An 18,816-nucleotide genomic window follows, 5' to 3' on the forward strand; every position below is an offset into this window, starting at 1 on the left:
ATTCCCATGGCTGTGGCCATGGAAATGGTGGTGGAAAAACACAGACTTATCAGCAGATGTTGACAGATAAATCAGGGTCCAAGGCTGACAAAGCAGCTGGGGATATGAAGATGAAATTCTGAAAGCAAGAAAACTGCAGAGGAACAAAACTGAAATCTCACAGCATCTGGCTGACAGACAAACTGTTCATGGAGAGGGGAAATTCTGCGAGGGGTCTTCAAAAAGTTCAGAGAAAGAGTGCATTAAGGAAAAAATGATGTGTAGGTTTCAAAATATTTTTTGCAACAAAAATAAACTTATGTTTTAATTTTATTTTTCCATGAAATACTTGAAATTATTTTGTATAGTGCCCAGCAACAAAGCAGAATGAGGTCAGAAAAGCTTTATATTAGAAAGATAAAATAGGAATGGGACAAGATATATAATTTTGCTACTTTTTAAGCTGAATGAATTTTATGACTGTGTAAACCATAGACAACAGAAAACTGTAGATTAGAAGCTGCAAGAACAGAGCAGAGATGTTAGATGTAGCACAGAGAAGACAAATATTGTAGTCATGTCAGACAAATTAATTGAATATGGGAATGAAACAGCAACAATTTTCATACCACTACAGAATCCACTTTCATGACAATGGATTATCCTCAATGTCCAATTTATAAACAAAAAGAATATATACAGAGAAACAGGAAACTGTGACTCATCAACAGGAGCAAAGACAATCAACAAAAACTGTAAACAGAACCAGGTGTTGCATCTAATAGACAAAAAAAAAAAAAAAAAAAACTTTACACCAGCAATTATCATATGTTCAAGGAACTAAAGAAAGTATGGTGCAATGAGTAAAAACTTAAGAGAATCTTGAAAGAGAAAGGAAGCTATGGAAAAACACAGAATTTAAAGAACTGAAAAATTCAATAAACTTTACAAAGGTTCATTGGATGGGGGCAATGATAGATTGAAGATGGTGGAATAAAGCATCACTAAGCCTGAAAATATGTCAATATTAATTATCTAATTTGAAGAACAGAGAGAAAACAACTTAAAAGAAAATGAGTGGAACCTCAAAGGCCCATGGAAGAATGTCATTCAGGCTATTATATGTTACTGGAGCTCCTAAAGAAAAAGAGGAGGAGAATTGTACTACAATACTTATCTTAAAATAAATATTGGTAGAAATTTCCCTACAGTTGCCAAAAACAAAAACAAAAACAAACAAACAAAAAAACCATTAAATTGAGATCCAGGAAACATAATGAAGTTCAAGCAGGATTTAAAAACAGAAAAAAGATTCTCTAAAATCCTGCAGTTAGACTGCTGAAATACAAACTTAGCTAACAAAATTTTGAACATAGCTTCAGAGGACATAAACATTAATTACATGTGAAGAATGCTTGGCGTTTCTTCTAACTTTTTCCAAGAAATTATGAATGATAGATGATAGTGGAATGAGAAAATGTAAGTTGTGTCAAGAACAAAGGAAGCTATCAATAATGAATTCTATGTTTAGTGAAGCTTTCCTAAAAACATAAAGATGCAATTAAATCATTTTAAGTGGAAAAGAAAATTCACTGTCAGGAAAATTGCATTCAAAGTAATTAAAAAGGGTGAATTTCCTTTCTTAAAATCTTTATAAGAGAAATGTTTGTTTAAAACAAACAAATAAAACAACTTATTGATGAGTTAAGTACTACATTAGAAAATGATAGCTCAAAAGAAGATAAATGGAATTATAATGTTGGAGTGTCAATATAATTAATTCTGAGTAGATTGGATTAAGTTTACAATGCAGATTGTGATTTCTTAAACAATCATGGAAAAAAATGTAGAAAGATATAATTAGAAAGGCAATAAGGACATTGAAATGGAATTTTCAAAAAGTTTTGGTTAATACAAAAGAAGAAAAGGCAACCCAACCAAAGTAGAATACTACTAAAGAAAAGAGATATTCAGAGTGAAAAAAGTTATTTATAGCAGTTAACAGGCAACAATTATAAATGCCAATAACTCTAATAACAGAGTTTCAAAATATTTGGAGCAAAATCTGAGAACTCAATGGGAAAATAGATAGTCTATAATCCAGAATGGAGGTTTTACACCACTTTCAGAAAGTTACTTACTTTCAAAAAGAAAATGCGAGATATAGTGGGTTAAGCTACTGTTTGGGATATACACATCCCATATTGGAATGCCTGGGATCTAGTTCCAACACTGTTTCTGGTGCAGCTTTCTGCTAATGCATTTAAGAAGCAGCAGATCATGGTCCAAGTACTTGGATTTCCGCCAGCCACATGGAAGACTTGGATGGAGTTCCTGGTTCTTGGCTTTGGCCTAGCCCAGCCATGACTGTTGTGGGCATCTTCGGGGGTGAACCAGTAATATGGAAGATCTCTGTCTCTCTCACTCTATCTCTGTCACTCTGTCTTTTAAACCAATCAACTGATCAATTGATATTTTCTGAAGAAACAAACAAACAAAAAACCAGAGAACCACAGCACTAAGACTCACCGAGGTCATGTTATACCCGAGGAGGCCAAGTACAAGCTGTGCATAGTGAGAAAGATCTTTGTGAGCACAAAAGGAATCTCTCATCTAGGGATTGGGGGATCTTGCGGATCCATGATGTCCATACTATTTGCTACCCTGGTCTCCTCATTCAAGATGAATGATACCATTCAGACCGATTGGGAGATTGGCAAGATTATTCATTCTATCAAACTTGACACTGGTACCCTGTGCATGGTGACTGGAGGTGATAACCTGGGAAGAATTGATGTGATCATCAACAGAGAGAGACATCTTGGCTCTCTTGATGTGGTTTATGTAGAAGATGCCAATGGCAATAGCTTTGCCGCTTGCTACTCCACTGTTTTCACTACTGGCAAAGTCAACAAACAATGGGTTCTCTTCCTCTAGGAAATGGAATCTGCTTCGCCATTGCAGAAGAGAGACAAGAGACTGGCTGTCACACAGAGCAATGGATGAAATCATCTCTAGGTGACATGTTGTAACTTAATTAAAGATAACACAGCATTAAAAAAAGGATCATAAAGACACCACCAACATAAAAAGAAATAAAAGACAATTATAGAACACTATCTGAAATAAGTTTTTCACCAAGATAAGCCATGTGGTGGGACAATATATGAAAAAAGATCTTGGGGCCGGAGCTGTGGTATAGCGGGTAAAGCCACAGCCTGCAGTGCTGGCATCTCATATGGGTGTCAGTTCAGGTCCTGGCTGCTCCACTTCTGATCCAGCTCTCTGCTATGGCCTGGGAAAGCAGTAGAAGATGGCCCAAGTGCTTGGGCCCCTGCACCCCTGTGGGAGACCCAGAGGAAGCTCCTGGCTTTGGATTGGTGCAGCTCTGGCCTTTGGGGACAATTGGAGAGTGAACCAGTGGATGGAAGACCTCTCTGTCTCTCTGGTTAAAGAAACTTGGCATGTCTTATTAATGGCATGGTTCTTGAGATAAGGAGACTATCCTGAAGCATCTGGTGGACCCAGGTTAATCACATGAGTACTTAAAAGTAGAGAACTTTCCTAGTTGGGTTTAAGATAAAAGATAGAAGAAAAAGGAAAGGATTAAAAAACTATTTTGAAAATTTGAGAGGCAGAAAGACAGATACCCAGACAGAGCTGTTGGTTCATTCTCCAAATACCCACAATTGCTGGGACCTTGCAGGCCAAAGCCAGGACTCAGAATCTCAATCCGGGTCTCTCATGTGGGTAGCTGGAACTCAATTTCTTAGACCATTGCTGCTTTCCACAAAGATTTGCATTAGCAGGAAGCTAAATTCAGAACCCAGAGGTAACTACCAAGCCCATACATTCTGATCTGGAATGCAGGCATACTTGTTGTCTTAACTTCTAGGCCAAATGCTGGTCCCAAGAAGGGATATTTGAGGTGTGAGACAGACTTGATCCATTATTGTTGACTCTGAAGATTGATGAGAAAGTCCCCAAGTCAAGGAAATTGTGTGTCCTTTATTTTCTATTATTTTAAAAGTATGTATTTATTTATTTGAAATGCAGAATTATGGGGGAGGGGTGGGGAGAGGAAGAGGGATAGAAAGAGAGAGAGAGTGAGAGAGAGATATCATCTTGGCCAGGTCAATGCCAGAAAATTCATCTGGGTCTCCCGTGTGGATGCAGGGATACAAATATTTGGATCATTTTCCGCTTCTTTTCTCAGGCCATTAGCAGGAACCTGGATTGGAAGTGGAACGGCTGGGACATGAACTGTTGCCCATAGGGGATGCCAATATTGCAGGCTTCAGCTTTACCCACTATGACACAATGTCAGCCACTTGAGTGACCTTTAGAAGCTGGGAATGGCCCTTACCTGTTCCTCGGCAAGAAAGAACAGGGATCTTACTCTTAACTGCAAGGAAATGATACACTCAGAGTTTCCTGAAAGGAATGTGGCCTTGCTGACACTGCAATTTTAGTCTGGTGAGACCTATGAAAGACTTTTTTTTTTTTTTTTTTTTTTTTTGACAGGCAAAGTGGACAGTGAGAGAGAGAGACAGAGAGAAAGGTCTTCCTTTGCCACTGGTTCACCCTCCAATGGCCGCCGCGGCTGGCGTACTGTGGCCGGCATACCGCGCTGATCCGATGGCAAGAGCCAGGTACTTCTCCTGGTCTCCCATGGGGTGCAGGGCTCAAGTACTTGGGCCATCCTCCACTGCACTCCCGGGCCATAGCAGAGAGCTCGCCTGGAAGAGGGGCAACCGGGACAGAATCCGGCACCCCAACTGGGACTAGAACCTGGTGTGCCGGCGCCGCAAGGCGGAGGATTAGCCTAGTGAACTGCAGCGCTGGCCCTATGAAAGACTTCTTAAGCTACAGAACTATAAAATAATAAAACTGTATTGTTTAAGCCACAAAGTCTGTGGCAATTTTCTATAAGAGAAAAGTAATAGAATGATTAAAGATAGAGATAGAAGACACAAATTAATAATATGAAGAATAGATGAGATACTACTACAGATCCTACACCATGGAAAGGATTAGAGAATTTGATGAACATTGTAAGGCAGTGCTTATGACAAATCAGTTGAAATATATAAATTCTTTGAATAACATAAATGAGCATATCTTGTATGAGAGAAAAATTTAAACAGCCCCTTAGGTACTAGTAAAACCGATTTTTTAAATTAAAACAATTCCTACATAGAAAACTCCAGGACCAAACATCTTCTTGGTAAATTCCACCAAATTTTAAAGAAGAAAAAGAATATTAATCCTACAAAAAATCTTTCATGAAATAGAAGAGAAAGGAAAATCTTTCCCAAACTCTTAGACTAGTATTACCCCAATACCACATCAGTCAAAGGTATTATAGGAAAAATAAATCACCTCAGTATCTCTCATGAACACATATACAAAAATCCGTATGAAAATATTAGTGTGTTAGATCCTCAGCACATGCAAAGACAACATTCTGTCGTTTTGAAAAGTCTCAGAAACAAGGAATGATAGCAACGTCTTTTATGTGATAAAGTGTTTTTATGAAACCCCTCATATTCTACGGTGAGGGATTAAATGTCCTTCTCCTGAGACTTAAGATGAGTCAAGTATGCTCACTTTCACAATTTCTATTTAACAATTTGTTGGAAGTCTTAGAAATTTCAGGCAGCTAAGAAAAAAAATACAGATAAAGATTGGGAAGGAGGAAGTGTTTCAACAAAAGAGTATTTATTTAGAAAATCCTAATAAATATATATTACAAAGGACCCAACTAGAACTAATAACTGAATTTTTCAATACCGTAGTATAGGAGGGGAGTATCAAACATCAGTTGTGCTTGCATTTATATATAATTGCCACAACCACTTGGAGAATGAAATAAGAAGCACAATTCCACTTATATAACATCAACAACAATTTTTTTAGGTATAAGTAAAAATGGTAGAATACATGTACACTAAAGACTATAATCCATTGCTGACAGAAGCGAAAGAACAACTCAGTAAGTGGAGAAAAGGAAAATAATTGTTTATATATGGAGGATTCAGTATCGTTAAAATGTCAGCTCTATAAGTCAAAACACATAGTCATTGCACCTATAGTAAGAATTTCAGCACTGTCTACTGAGGTAAAAGTTTATAGACTAATTTTAGAATTTATATGAAAACAAAAACTGAACAGTCAAAGCAGTTTTTAAAAATAAGCTTAAAGTTGGACAAGTTACACTATCTGCTTTCAAGACTCACTATGAAATAGGTGATCAGTATGGTATGGAATTAATTGAAGAACTGACATTTAAATGAATGATACAGAATAGAGATTATAGGAAACAGGCAACACACATATCAGTTGTTTTTTTGCTGAATGGTCTAAGGTAATAAAATGAAAGAGACAAGTGTGGGTTTTGTTTTGTTTTACGTTTTCTTTTCTTTTTTTTTTTTAGCGATGGTGCTGGCATAATTGACTATCTATATGAACAAAGGTCAACCTTGATTTTACTTTCATAATCAAACATAAAAATTAACTCAAAGTACATCATAGATCTACATGTGACAACTGAAATTATAAAATGTACAAAATGTACAGGAAACATCTTGTTGGTTTCAAGTGGACAGAGGTTTTTTTGAGAGAATAGAAAGTGTGAACCATCAAAGAATTCAAATTATGTTGGTTATTGTGGTATCTTAGTTATTTTAATTAATCCAAATAAAAAAATTTCTCTTTGAAAGTCATCATTAAATAAAGCATGAGAGGACAAGCCACATACTGGGAAAACATATTTTCTGTGTAGCTATCTGAAAAGAAATCTTCCCCAGAATACAGAAAAAGCTACAACTTAATATTAAGAGGAAGCATAGAGCAGACCATAATAACATTAATAATAAAAAACTAGACAAAAGTGTTAAACAGATATTTTACAATAAGCCAACAAGCACTGGTAAATGCTCAATAACACTAGTTCTAAATGTAATGCTAATTAAAATCACAGAGAACTACCACCACATACACATACATGTATTGGAATAATTGTAGCAGAAAAGATATAATACCGACTGCTGGCAAAATTTTATAGCTACTGGAACTCTCAGATATGGCTGGTAGAAGGATAGGACTTTACAACCATTTTGGAAAATTGCTTGATTTTTTCCCTATACAATTAAATAAACAAATATATTTCAATAAATGCATGAAAAAATGAAATTAGAAGTTTATTTTGGTGCTAAATACTTCAAAGATCATGTATAGTTTTTTCATAGTATGCATTTTCCATACACTCTTTGAAGACCGACCCCCATATATCCACCCATATTTTTACTTCTAAATATTTACTTGAAAACAGTGAATGCCTATGCTTACATAAAGACTTGCATATGAATGCTCACACAGTTTTGTTCTTTATAGCTCCCAAGTGGACATTACTCAAGTGTCCATCAGTAGGTGAATGGATGAACAAAATGTGATCTGTCTGTAAAATGTGGTACTACTCTGCAATAAGACAATGCATAAACGAGAAGTTTGAATCTCAAAAAATATTATGCTCAGTGGAAGAAACCAGATACAAAGGTGTTCATATTGTATGACTCAATTTATCTAACATTCAATAAAATATAGATTCATCTATAGTGACAGACAGCAAATCAATGGTTGCTTAAAGTCTAGGTGTGAAGGTAAATGTCAAATCCACAGGGACCCAAGGAAACTTCTGTATGGATGGAGATTTTCTCCATTTTGTTTGCTGTGGTGGTTTCACAGGTGTTTATCACAATGAGAACTCATTGAGTTACTCAAGTGCTTCTTTTGAAACCACACAGAATACGTCAGATTGTATTCTGTGGGCTAAAGGGAGAGACATTTTCTGTTTGGGGAGGATGGGGTGAGGGTAGGAGAGAGCCACAGGAAGGAAACATCTAAGAGTTGCCATGATAACTTTCTTTATATATACTTCCTATTCCATTGCAACTTTTCTCTACTGACCTGTGGGCAAAGCCATTTCAATGAAGCCAAAAGCGGGTAGGAAGTCAAGAGACAGGCAGAAGCATAGAAGCTCAGCATGAACACAGAAATTAGAACTTGTACCCTGTCAACTGATCATTATCTTGGACTTGGTTTAAACTCATCATGTTCCATAGCTGATGCCGACTTCTCTTTGGAAGTTACCCATCTCCCTCGAGAATGGATCTAAGCATGGGGTCACTTCCACTTTGTAAAGGTGAGGGGAAAACAGAACTAAGAAGATTAAGCCAGAAGTCAGGGGATGAGTAGGCAGGCGACTCAGTCTCCTGGTAGCCAGCTCAGTGCTTTCTATTCAGAGTTAAAAAAAAAATCCACAGGTGTCAAGACTATCTTTTTAAATTGATAATAATGATTTTTTAAAACACAGGCAACAGAAAACATGCATGTGGCCCTAGAAAAAGAACTGCAGCAAATGTGGTAAGGGAAGAATATGCCAGCTACAGGAGGTCAGGAACAGTAGGTTATATTTTTTGGGGGGATCCCAATAGTCTAACACAAAGCTGAGTTCATCATAGGCTACTTAATCAAAATACATTTTCTAGTCTAGCAGTTTAACTTCCACCACATTATAATTCCTTTGATGACCAAGGCATGGCTTTTTCATTTTAATGTTTACCATAGATTCTGACTTACTACTTGTTGTGTAGTTGATACTCAGTAAACATTTATAATGAACTGAGCAAGTGTCAACTATCCTATGTACAAAAAGCAAATCTAAGAGTTTCATGTGGCTCTTGTGTTTTCGTTCAGGCAGCATATGCAATTTGTCTGTCTGTAAAATGTGTACTCGCTGCATAAGTCTTTTCTATTTCAACACCTGTGTTGTAATAAGGTTAAAACTATTCCCAAACACCAGAAGAGCTAATGGCAAATGCAGAACTATTGTTAAAGAATTTTGCTTTTGAAATTGTAATGTCATAGCACTTCAGCAAGGGAAGAATAGAAGACATTTCTGATTTTATGTATATGCATGTATCAGGCCTTGGGGCTATTACTGGTTCTTTATCCATTGAAGAAGTGGATAGGGTAAATGTAATTTCAGTGTTACTCAATATTTTATTAATGGGAGAAGTATCTTTTTAACTGTATCAATCTATAGAATTATGGACTGATTACTAGTTCAAATGACAGAATCCTACAGTGAAACCCATAATTTTACATTACATTCTGCAAGAGATGATGGCATAAAACAGTGTTGCTAGCCAAGAATCTTGTTAACACTCTTGGTTTGAGAGGTTATGCTGCTTCTGTCTTATTCTCATTTTGCGCCAGAAAGAAATATCTTCAAAGATCTATTGGTGTTTATACTTCATATATAGAATTTTGGTCAATTAGAAATTTGTGAAGTAGAAGTCCTTCATTTTGAAAATTTGAGAATTTGAGTGGAATGGTTAAAAGACATCCCTTTTTTCAGAATTAAGAAATAAAAGTTCTGCAGTTTGACTTGCATTTAGCTCTTTGTAGCTATTTCTAGTCACTGATTCTATGGAAAGTCGCTACAGAGTTAGTTGCTTGTTACTGGGCAACAATTTATTCCAATTATAACTGAAATGTTGCTAATAGACAGTTACTGGTGGATAAGAACAGATTTTAAACATGAACTATTAAATCCACAGCATTTTCTCTTGTTGTAAAGAGGCAGAAATTATTCTAACAATTGACATGTTCTAATGTTCTGAGGTCTTTTTAGACATTTTAAGTGATCTGGGGGCCATCGGTGAGGACCCAAGGGTGGCGCAGTTCAGAGCTGTTAAATGTAGAAATGACACAATTAGATACAATGGCTAAAGAGTCCAGGGACCAAATGTCACCAGTATATGGAATGCTGCATTCTGTGTAAGATGCAAATGGCATCCAACCTTCAAATATCCATAGGAGAGTTTTTCTTTAGAAAAGCATTTTAATGGACATTTGGTAACTACATTTTTTTTTGACAATCACCTCATTACACTGCTACTTAACTATTGAAAAACACAACTTAGAACCAACCTAGCAAAAACTCGAACAGCTTACAGAGAACAATGGAGAATAGGAAAATGTATTTCTTGACATTCCATATGTATTTTTTAAAGGCAAAAATAGAAAAGAGAAAGACATTCTTGGTGTTAGATTTCTTTACTTAAATCCAAGCAGAATTACTGACAAATTGAAGCCTTTCCATGTGTCTTTCAGCTCCTGAGGCTAGAATCTGGATAAGCACAAAGTTTGCTATGTGGATATATTCTAAAATGATATGTTTGATATACCAGCAAAGGTAAGATTTCTATGTTCATTTCTTCTTTATAATATTAAAATGCAATTTAAAACACACTGGCCATTGTTGCAAATTGACATAGGCAACATGTACATACACAGAAGTACTAGCTGTACGTTGACTCATCCGCTGTAGATTTAACCTTGAGAACTTTATCGTTATAGCCAACTGTCGTGTGTTCTGAAATATTTTCTGTGATATTAAAAGCTGTTTGCTAAAAATCTATACCATCCCGTTTTAGTTTCTTCCCTACAACAGGGTAACAAGCAAGGGTATCCTTAGTTAGCAGTTCCAGGCAGAGTATCTAGAAATACTTGTTGCATTTAATTGGACTGAATTAAAATTTGTCCTTTTAAAGAATAAAGTTGGTATCTCAAGGACAGAGTTCTCAAATGATGTAGGTTTTCCACTGTTGATTGTCTAATGAACTCCTGACTACTCACAGATGAAAGGGATTAAAATAATTTTCCCGAGCCCTCACTCTAGTCTGTTTTATTATCTGGACTAAGGAAGTCTGCAATAATTAATGTTCCCACAAAAAAGTTTCATCACTGTGCTTCCTGTTTTTCTTTGCTTTGCTTTAGTTTTTGAGTAAACAGCAGAACCGTTATGGTCTTTAAGGGACCTATTAAGATCCATAATACCCTGGCAGGGAAATCACTTGAACAAAGTCAAGAATTCTCTCTGACAGGACACTGAAACTCTAGACTAAACAACAGCAACAACTCACTGTCATAGTGCGACAATCTTAGCCCTGTTGCATCTGGGCGAATAGTCAATTTGCAACGAGAAGCATCATCAGTGTAGCTAGGAACGCTGTTATTACCCATTATAAGTATGACGTGAAGGTCATCTATCAGGCAATTACACCTTTTCATTACATGCTAACCCCTCACAGCAGGGAAGTCACGCTTAGGACTGCATTATACAGACAAAGCTTTCAGCTTTTTTTTTTTTTTAAAGGAAAAGCAAAAAAAAAAAAAAAAAAAAAAAGATAAAAAAATTAAATTCATTTTCTTACCAGCACGTTGCAGCACCAAGTCGCTCACAGGAATGTTGCCTTTACAGGTTTCTCTTTTAATTATCCTGAAAGCAGGGAGACAAATTTTTTTTTTTAAAAGGCAAAGAAGAAGAAGCAGGGTGGTTAAATTAGCGTGCTGGATTCTTTTCAGTTTGTCGCAGAGTAGAAAAATAAAAAAGGGAAAAAAAGGCTCAGTAATTTAAATTTGCTCTCAGTTCAGGCTGCATCGCTGGGTCCCGCCCCTTCTTCCCGCTGGGTCCCACTACCTGCAAGGCTGGAACTGACAGCTCCTGTGCAAACAAAAAAAGGCAACAAGCATGCTGGGACCATTCTGTCTGCTGTTTGGGTCTCACTTGTCCTCACAACTAAAAATCATCCCTGGAAGGTATTCTATATTTTCTATTGGAGATATCCACATGCAATTTCCTTCCATTTTAAGCATAGACCACGATGATGGGGTTTGATTACTGTTTGAATGTTTTTCCTTTCACTTTTTTTTCTTTTCCTAACTAGCTATAAAATATTAATTATGTTAATAACATTTTTACTACGATTATTTGGTCAGTGCTTTCCTCCAAAACATGTGTGTTTTGCCCCAAATCACGTTTTCTCTTGATGTTTCCCTTCACTCACAAATACTGAAATCTCTATAAATACAGAGACAGAAATACCAAGATTACACAATTTCTACTTTTCCCTTGACTTTGTTTTTTTTTTGAACATCTAATGCTCAAAATAATTTAAGAGATAAAGGGCCTAAGAAGTTTTCATAAGCACCAGAAACGTCTAAAAAGGATGAAATATTAACATTAAATATATATATTTATGACCAACTCAAAAAAGTTTAATATTTATGAACTTGGCAACCAACTTACAATCACAGGATAAACTTGGTCTGCATTACAAATTTAACCAAAGGTGTCTCCCAGAGAAAATCTCTTTAATTTTAGCAACAACAACAAACGTGTTACTTTATGTGCGACATGATTCTAGTCTGTAGCAGAGGAATTATGAAAGATAATAAAACCCATCCTTCTGTCAGAATGAAAAGTGCCTACACAGAATTTCCAACAAGTGTTTCGGTGTTCTTTTCCGATGAGGGTATAATAGCTTTATGTACTTCTTTGTTAGTGACGCTACCACAAACTTGCCTGTGAGATGAGTCACATAGACAGCTCTGCCTCTGGATCTGAGTATTACTTTCATGATAGGATACAGCATTGGTTCTCCTATGCAAGCATGGGTTCTCCTTGGCTCACCTTAATACTCTCACATAGAGTACCTTGCTGACTGATGTGTCATGTTACATAGTTGGGGGAGTACAAGGTGTACTTTCATACGGCTCTTTCCCGGAGACTAAAGAGATGGAAGGAAGTTGCTCTTAGTGACATAACAGTGTGTAATTTACTTCCATTTGTTCGCTTTTGGGGTTTTGACACTTTTCCCCTTCTCTCTATTTCAAGCCATTTCAGTGGATTTCATTATTTTTGCAAAACTTGCAGAGCCTCTCAAAGTCAAGATTGGGTTGTTTTAACATACTTTACTTGTTCAAGTAAGACATTCAAAAGAGAAATGACTAACAATATAAATTAAGTAAACATAATTTAGCTTTCCAAACTGGTAAAAATTTAGCTGAACACCAGATACTTGTTCTATCATTTGAGGTCTCATCAGAAGACAAAACCACTTAAAAAATGGAAAGGGGTAAAGAGGCAAAGAGCAGAGCTGCATATTTTCTTACATGATAACATTTTTCAGGATTGTTATTATTATTATTTATGATTCCTGGCAGCAATGAATGGCTTTGTTGAATTCCCACTAATAGCTACAGCTTAGAAAAATAAGGCAGGTCAAGCACTCAAGAAGTCATGTTAACTTCCCAGGTAGTTAGGCAATCAGCTTTAATGAAACAGTGGTAAATTACACCACCGTGCTAATTATGGTACTTTGTCACAGCATAAAATGCAATAAAACCAACCCATGGCTTGGCTTGGAAAATGTTATGCATAGAGTTTCCAAAAGATTTAATTGAAGAGAAAATTTATTTTCCTGAAGCATTCTCTAATTTCAAGTTTCTTTCCTTCAATCTTTTCGATTCTGAGTTTTAGAAAGAAAAAAAATAATTAAGACAATAATGATAACACTTAAAAAAGGTATCCATTTGTGATTTTAATTTGTGACTACAATGCGAGTATTAATTATTTTGGTATAATTATGAATAACAGAACATACTAAGTAATATACCAATATATGCAGAGTAGTACATACTGGTTTGTGTTCTGATGGTCTATTTTAAATTAAGTAGGAAGAGTATTTATATGAGTAAGCAGTAGAGTATTAATCTTTTTTTTTTTTTTTTTGACAGGCAGAGTGGACAGTGAGAGAGAGAGACAGAGAGAAAGGTCTTCCTTTGCCATTGGTTCACCCTCCAATGGCCGCCGTGGCCGGCGCACTGTGGCGGCACACCACGCTGATCCGATGGCAGGAGCCAGGTACTTATCCTGGTCTCCCATGGGGTGCAGGGCCCAAGGGCTTGGGCCATCCTCCATTGCACTTCCCTGGCCACAGCAGAGAGCTGGCCTGGAAGAGGGGCAACCAGGACAGAATCCGGCACCCCGACCGGGACTAGAACCCGGTGTGCTGGCGCCACAAGGCGGAGGATTAGCCTAGTGAGCTGCGGCGCTGGCTTAGAGTATTAATCTTAATCAAATAAAAGAACCTGATGTGGAAATTTAGAGAAGAAATGCTTTTTTTTTTTTTGGATAAGGCCAACTAGGATTGAGCAAATGTGTGAACTACATGATCTCACCAGAAATTTAACCTGTTACTTCAGAAATAATCTGCCTGATGCTTGGGAAATCAAACAACATATTGCATATCTTATAGCTGGACTGGAAAACAAACCATTTCAAACTAAACTCCTACTAAACTGTTAGGGAATTCTGTATAATGATACATATTTATGTGGCTTTCAAATCATCAAAATGTGTTTAAAAGAAGTCTACTGGGGCCAGTGTTGTATGCTGTGCATTTAGCCACTGGATAGGAACACCTCCCATAAATGTGCTATGTGCTTTTAGATTCAATTCAATTCTGAAACATGAGGTACTCCAAAAAGTTCACAGCAAAATGAAATTAAAAGCTACATTTAATTTGGTAAAAGCAGTTTGAAATCCATACCTAGTTTTCCATGATATGAATTCTCCCTGAACTTTTTGATGAGCCTTCAGACAAATAACCCACGAGCAAAATTCATGTTTTGAGATTGGATTATTGTTTATAGCCCTTGTCTATACTCTTGAGGAACAGCGGTTTTTTTACTTACTGCTTGCTGAATTCTTTATTTAGTGGTGGGTTAAGCTTGTGATTATAAAGCAAATTAAAAGTATGTCATTGAAAAATTAAAAATAAAATAGGAAAGGTAGGAAGAGGGCAGGTCAGAGTGAGGGAGGGTAGAATGGGAAGTATCATTATGCTCTTAAAACTGTACATATGAAATACATAAAATTTGTTCCCTTTACATAAATAAAAATTTTCAAAAATAAAAAAAATTAAAAAGAGTAGATCAAACAGCTAAACTTAATGTTCTTATATTCTGGATATACTTGCAAGACACATAAAATAAATGACATTTTATTAATTTCCATTTCTAAGCCAGAAGCACATAGTCACCAAACAGGAGGCAAGCAGAGACACTGTATATCGTGGAAAGCATAAAGAGAACCCCTGAATTAGAGGGACATGTAAAAAACTATAGTTTTTGGCAGAAATGCCCATTACTTATTGGTATTGGTAGATGTTGCAAAGCATATTGGAAAGAAGCAGTTTCCTTACCAATCGGATGATGAGATTGTGCTTTGGCAACAGTCTAAGCAAAGATGGAAGCCCAAGGAGAAACCACTCACTGTACTGATCAAGGTACCAACAGAGCAACATAGGCCTTATAGGACAGGTTCAGTAGAACATGCTCAGCGGTCAAAAGGGGAGTGACTTCCTCCTTGGATCACAACGTGGAGAGTAGCGCCACTCAGGTCCTCCTGTGGGAGGTGTAAGGGAGTAAGTGATGATGATGAGGTCAGTTTGGAACAAATTCGTGTTGTAATTCTGCTAGATAAGGTAGAGGAGGATGGCCATTATCTGAGTCCCACTCTCGTGAAAAGTATTAGTGGAGAGGATAAAAAAGGGAGAGTGAATACTACAGAATTGAAACTACATAATGATGAGCTAGCTCTTCAAGACAATGACAAGAAATACGAAGAATGAGAAGTGGCAAAGGGGAAACTCAAGTGATCCATTGTCAGGAAAGGAGGAATGCGGAACAAAATAGGGTAACTGCTCATATGGCCAAGTCTTGAATATACTTGTTTCCCATATTGGAGTGCCAGGGTTTGATTCCTGGCTCTTGCTTCAGACTCCAACTACCTTCTAATTCAGAGTGGGGAGGCAGTGGGAGACCTGGGTTGAGTTCCCAGATCTTGGCCATGGCCATTGCTTTCCTGGACATTTGGGGAGCTCTTTCTGTTTCCATATGCCTCTCTATGTCCCTTTGCCTCTCAAATAAAGTTAAAAGAATTCAAGTAAAATGATTTGAAGTAGACCATGGCATCAATCCTGCAAAGACTCCAAATATTTATAATACTGAAATATACTGGAAAATATCAATAAGTGTTAGTTAATTGGCCTTTGGCGAAGCAGTTTCATTATACTGGGGTGGGGGGTCAGTTTCCGGATATACTTGGTGAAAAAGTGAATTGTTGAGGGCAAAATTTCATGGAGTTAACCACAACACAATTAAGTGTAATTAGATCTCGTTAACTGTCTTTCTGTGGTTCCATGTGGCAATGTTGTTAAGTTTAGATTTTACATATGGAGTAACAGATACAAAACAATTAGATTTCAAGGTTCATATTCTCAATGAGTTAGCAATCTGTTTGGAATATATATATGATTGTATTTTAAGCTTTATGTGACACACCTTTCTGTCTTAAGCTTTATGTGACAAACAAAAAATTGTGTCATGATAAAGAACAATATGCATTCATCTCATACAATTTTGGCGACCGCCAATTTATGAAGATAAACTGGCAGGAAATACAGAGGGATAGAATTTCACAGAAGAAGGATTTATGGCACACTTAAAAGGGCTGAGGACATGCTTGTTGGGTAACTAAATAAATGAATAAGAAGTACATTATAGCATGCCTCAAACAGCCCAGAAATCAGGTTTGTGAAGGCTTAATGTTACTTCAAGCAGTGCACTTGGTACTCATTGATACTGGTCTAAGCCAGCTGTGTTCTTTGTTTCAGGGCCTTGCTTGTGTTACTTATGGGTTTTCTCAAGTTAGGAACTCTGTTAACTGACTTATAAGGAAGTCTGGCCCTCCCAACCCACAGATGCTCTACAAAATGCTCATCGGCATAGCTTCTGCTTTCTGATATTGTTAGTAAGGCAGAATTAAATGACTTGCTATTTTGGCACTTTAGCAAAGGAATTTAGTATCGCATTCCAAAACTCAGAATTTATTTTCAAGTCATTGGTGAGAAAGTCCTTTCTAGGGTAGAGTTACTTTTCCCAGGTCATTGTTTCATGAATTTACCAGAATTTATACATAATAAGTCATCCCCCATCCTCATCTGTGGATTTGCCCTCTCTGATTTCAGTTACCTGTGGCCAATAATGGTCCAAAGATATTAAATGGAAAATTCTAGAAATAAACAATTCATGAGTTTTAAATAACTTATTACAGTAATTTTTATACTCATTCTATTATTAATTACTGTTGATAATCTCTTACTGTGCCTAACATAAATAAACTTTATCATATGTATGTATACATAGGAAAAAACTTACCATATATAGCATTTGTTATTATCCAAGGATCCAGGCACCCACTGGGGGCCTTAGAATGAATCTCCCTGGATCAGAGGTTGTAGTAAGGTTTACTGTGACTTTTCTGTTTGACATACAGAGAGTAAATCAAGTAGATAATAGGAGGGGAAGTTTACTCTTGAATCCTGAAAATGTCCTTTACTTTTTTTTTCCTGGAAGAATTTACCACTTTCACTTTAAAGCCACTTTGAAGATAGGAATTTCAAGTAGAAATGGACTTAGTTAATTTTTTCATGCAGTTAGTGGCTAATGTAGAAGTTTGATATGTGGAGTGTAGAATTTTAAATATTTTATTACTTATATATTGGGATGAAAGTTGAATCATAGATGGTAATATCCTTTTGTACTTTTGTACATGTTCTCTTTTCCTATGACATGACATAAACTTCTTAGCATTTCCAATTCTTGCCCAATTAGAGTTCAATATGCATACTTGGAGGAAAAACAAAAAACAAAACTGATAAAAACAAAACTCAGTATTCCTAACTTGCCATTGTAAAATGAAATGTTTTAAGCTATAATTTTGATGGAAAGGCAAGTATGCTGCCAAAAAGAAATTTATTTTTCTCCTGAACTCTTCAGTCAAAACATAGACATGTGCTCAAATGAACATGTCAGTACTGCATGAGACGTGCCATGAAGAGCTATGTGCACTTCCCTAAGAAGTCTGTGTTTCACCCTCGAAGCCAACGGCAGCCACGGGGCTATGTTAAGCAGGAGCATGACATAACTTACATATGCGTTGCCAAAAGACGAATCCCCAGCAGCAACTGCAGTAGTTTGACTATTACTCCAATAACATAGAACTCTCAAAATAACCTTACTTTGCTTGGTTGAAAGGGATTTAAGATAGTATACAGGAAACATAATTTGATGACACATATAAAATGTGGCTTAATATTTTTTTGAGAAAAGGGAGAAAGAAGGACACAAATACAAAAAAAACCCAAGAATTAAAGTAATGCACAAAATGGTAGTATAACTGGAAATAAGAGGTAATAGCCTTTGCTTATTTTTCTGCTTGATTATGGTCTTCCTACTTTGTATTTGTTGAACTATTTATGTAGTAGAGCAATAAAGTAAATTTAAAAGATGTTATCTCAAAAAATAATAAATGAAATATTAAACTAGGTATAACAGGTGGATACATAAACAAACTAGTGATATTTACGATGTTCTACTTAGCAGTAAGAATGAGCAAGCTAATGGTACATTCTAGAGCATAGAGAAGCTGCTTCTTACAGGTATTCTATTTAGAGAATTCACTCCACACAGCGGAGTTTAATGCTGTTCCTATGACATTCCAGTACAGGTCAAACTAATTTAAACTGATAGAAATCAGATTGATGGTAATGAGAGTGCCAATGGTTGCACTGTTTTCCAAGACATAAAGGAAACTTTCTGGGGAGAGGACTCCACTGGGGGTGGTTGTTACATGGATGCGACCACTTGTCAGCACTTAATGGACTTCAATATCTGAACTTTATTTTAGGCTTTGTATGTAAAATTTATCTACAATAAAGTCATGAAAAACATCCAGAGAAAATAGGCAGAATCCTTATAGAAGAACAATTGGAATCATTTGTATGTAATTTAAACACAATAAGAGAAATCAGAAGAAAGAGGAATATTAATGTGAAAACACGAAGGACAAGAATATAATCT

The 18,816-nt window shown here is 36.4% G+C and overlaps 1 protein-coding gene and 1 pseudogene across 2 annotated transcripts in view; one reads left to right on the forward strand and one right to left on the reverse strand.

The window, feature by feature from the left end:
• CELF2 (CUGBP Elav-like family member 2) overlaps positions 1 to 11,473 on the reverse strand; it is a 939,267-nt gene extending 927,794 nt beyond the window's left edge. For both annotated transcript variants that reach the window (XM_051820872.3, XM_051820873.3), the window contains exon 1: positions 11,262 to 11,473. The gene's annotated coding sequence lies outside the window, so the exon portion shown is untranslated. The remainder of the gene's footprint in view (positions 1 to 11,261) is intronic.
• LOC100341548 (rab GDP dissociation inhibitor beta pseudogene) overlaps positions 1 to 18,816 on the forward strand; it is a 55,485-nt pseudogene that overhangs the window by 34,615 nt on the left and 2,054 nt on the right.

The sequence above is a fragment of the Oryctolagus cuniculus genome, chromosome 13, assembly GCF_051225735.1.
Source record: "Oryctolagus cuniculus isolate XC-2025 breed Fujian yellow rabbit chromosome 13, ASM5122573v1, whole genome shotgun sequence".
Classification (NCBI taxonomy): Eukaryota; Metazoa; Chordata; class Mammalia; order Lagomorpha; family Leporidae; genus Oryctolagus; species Oryctolagus cuniculus.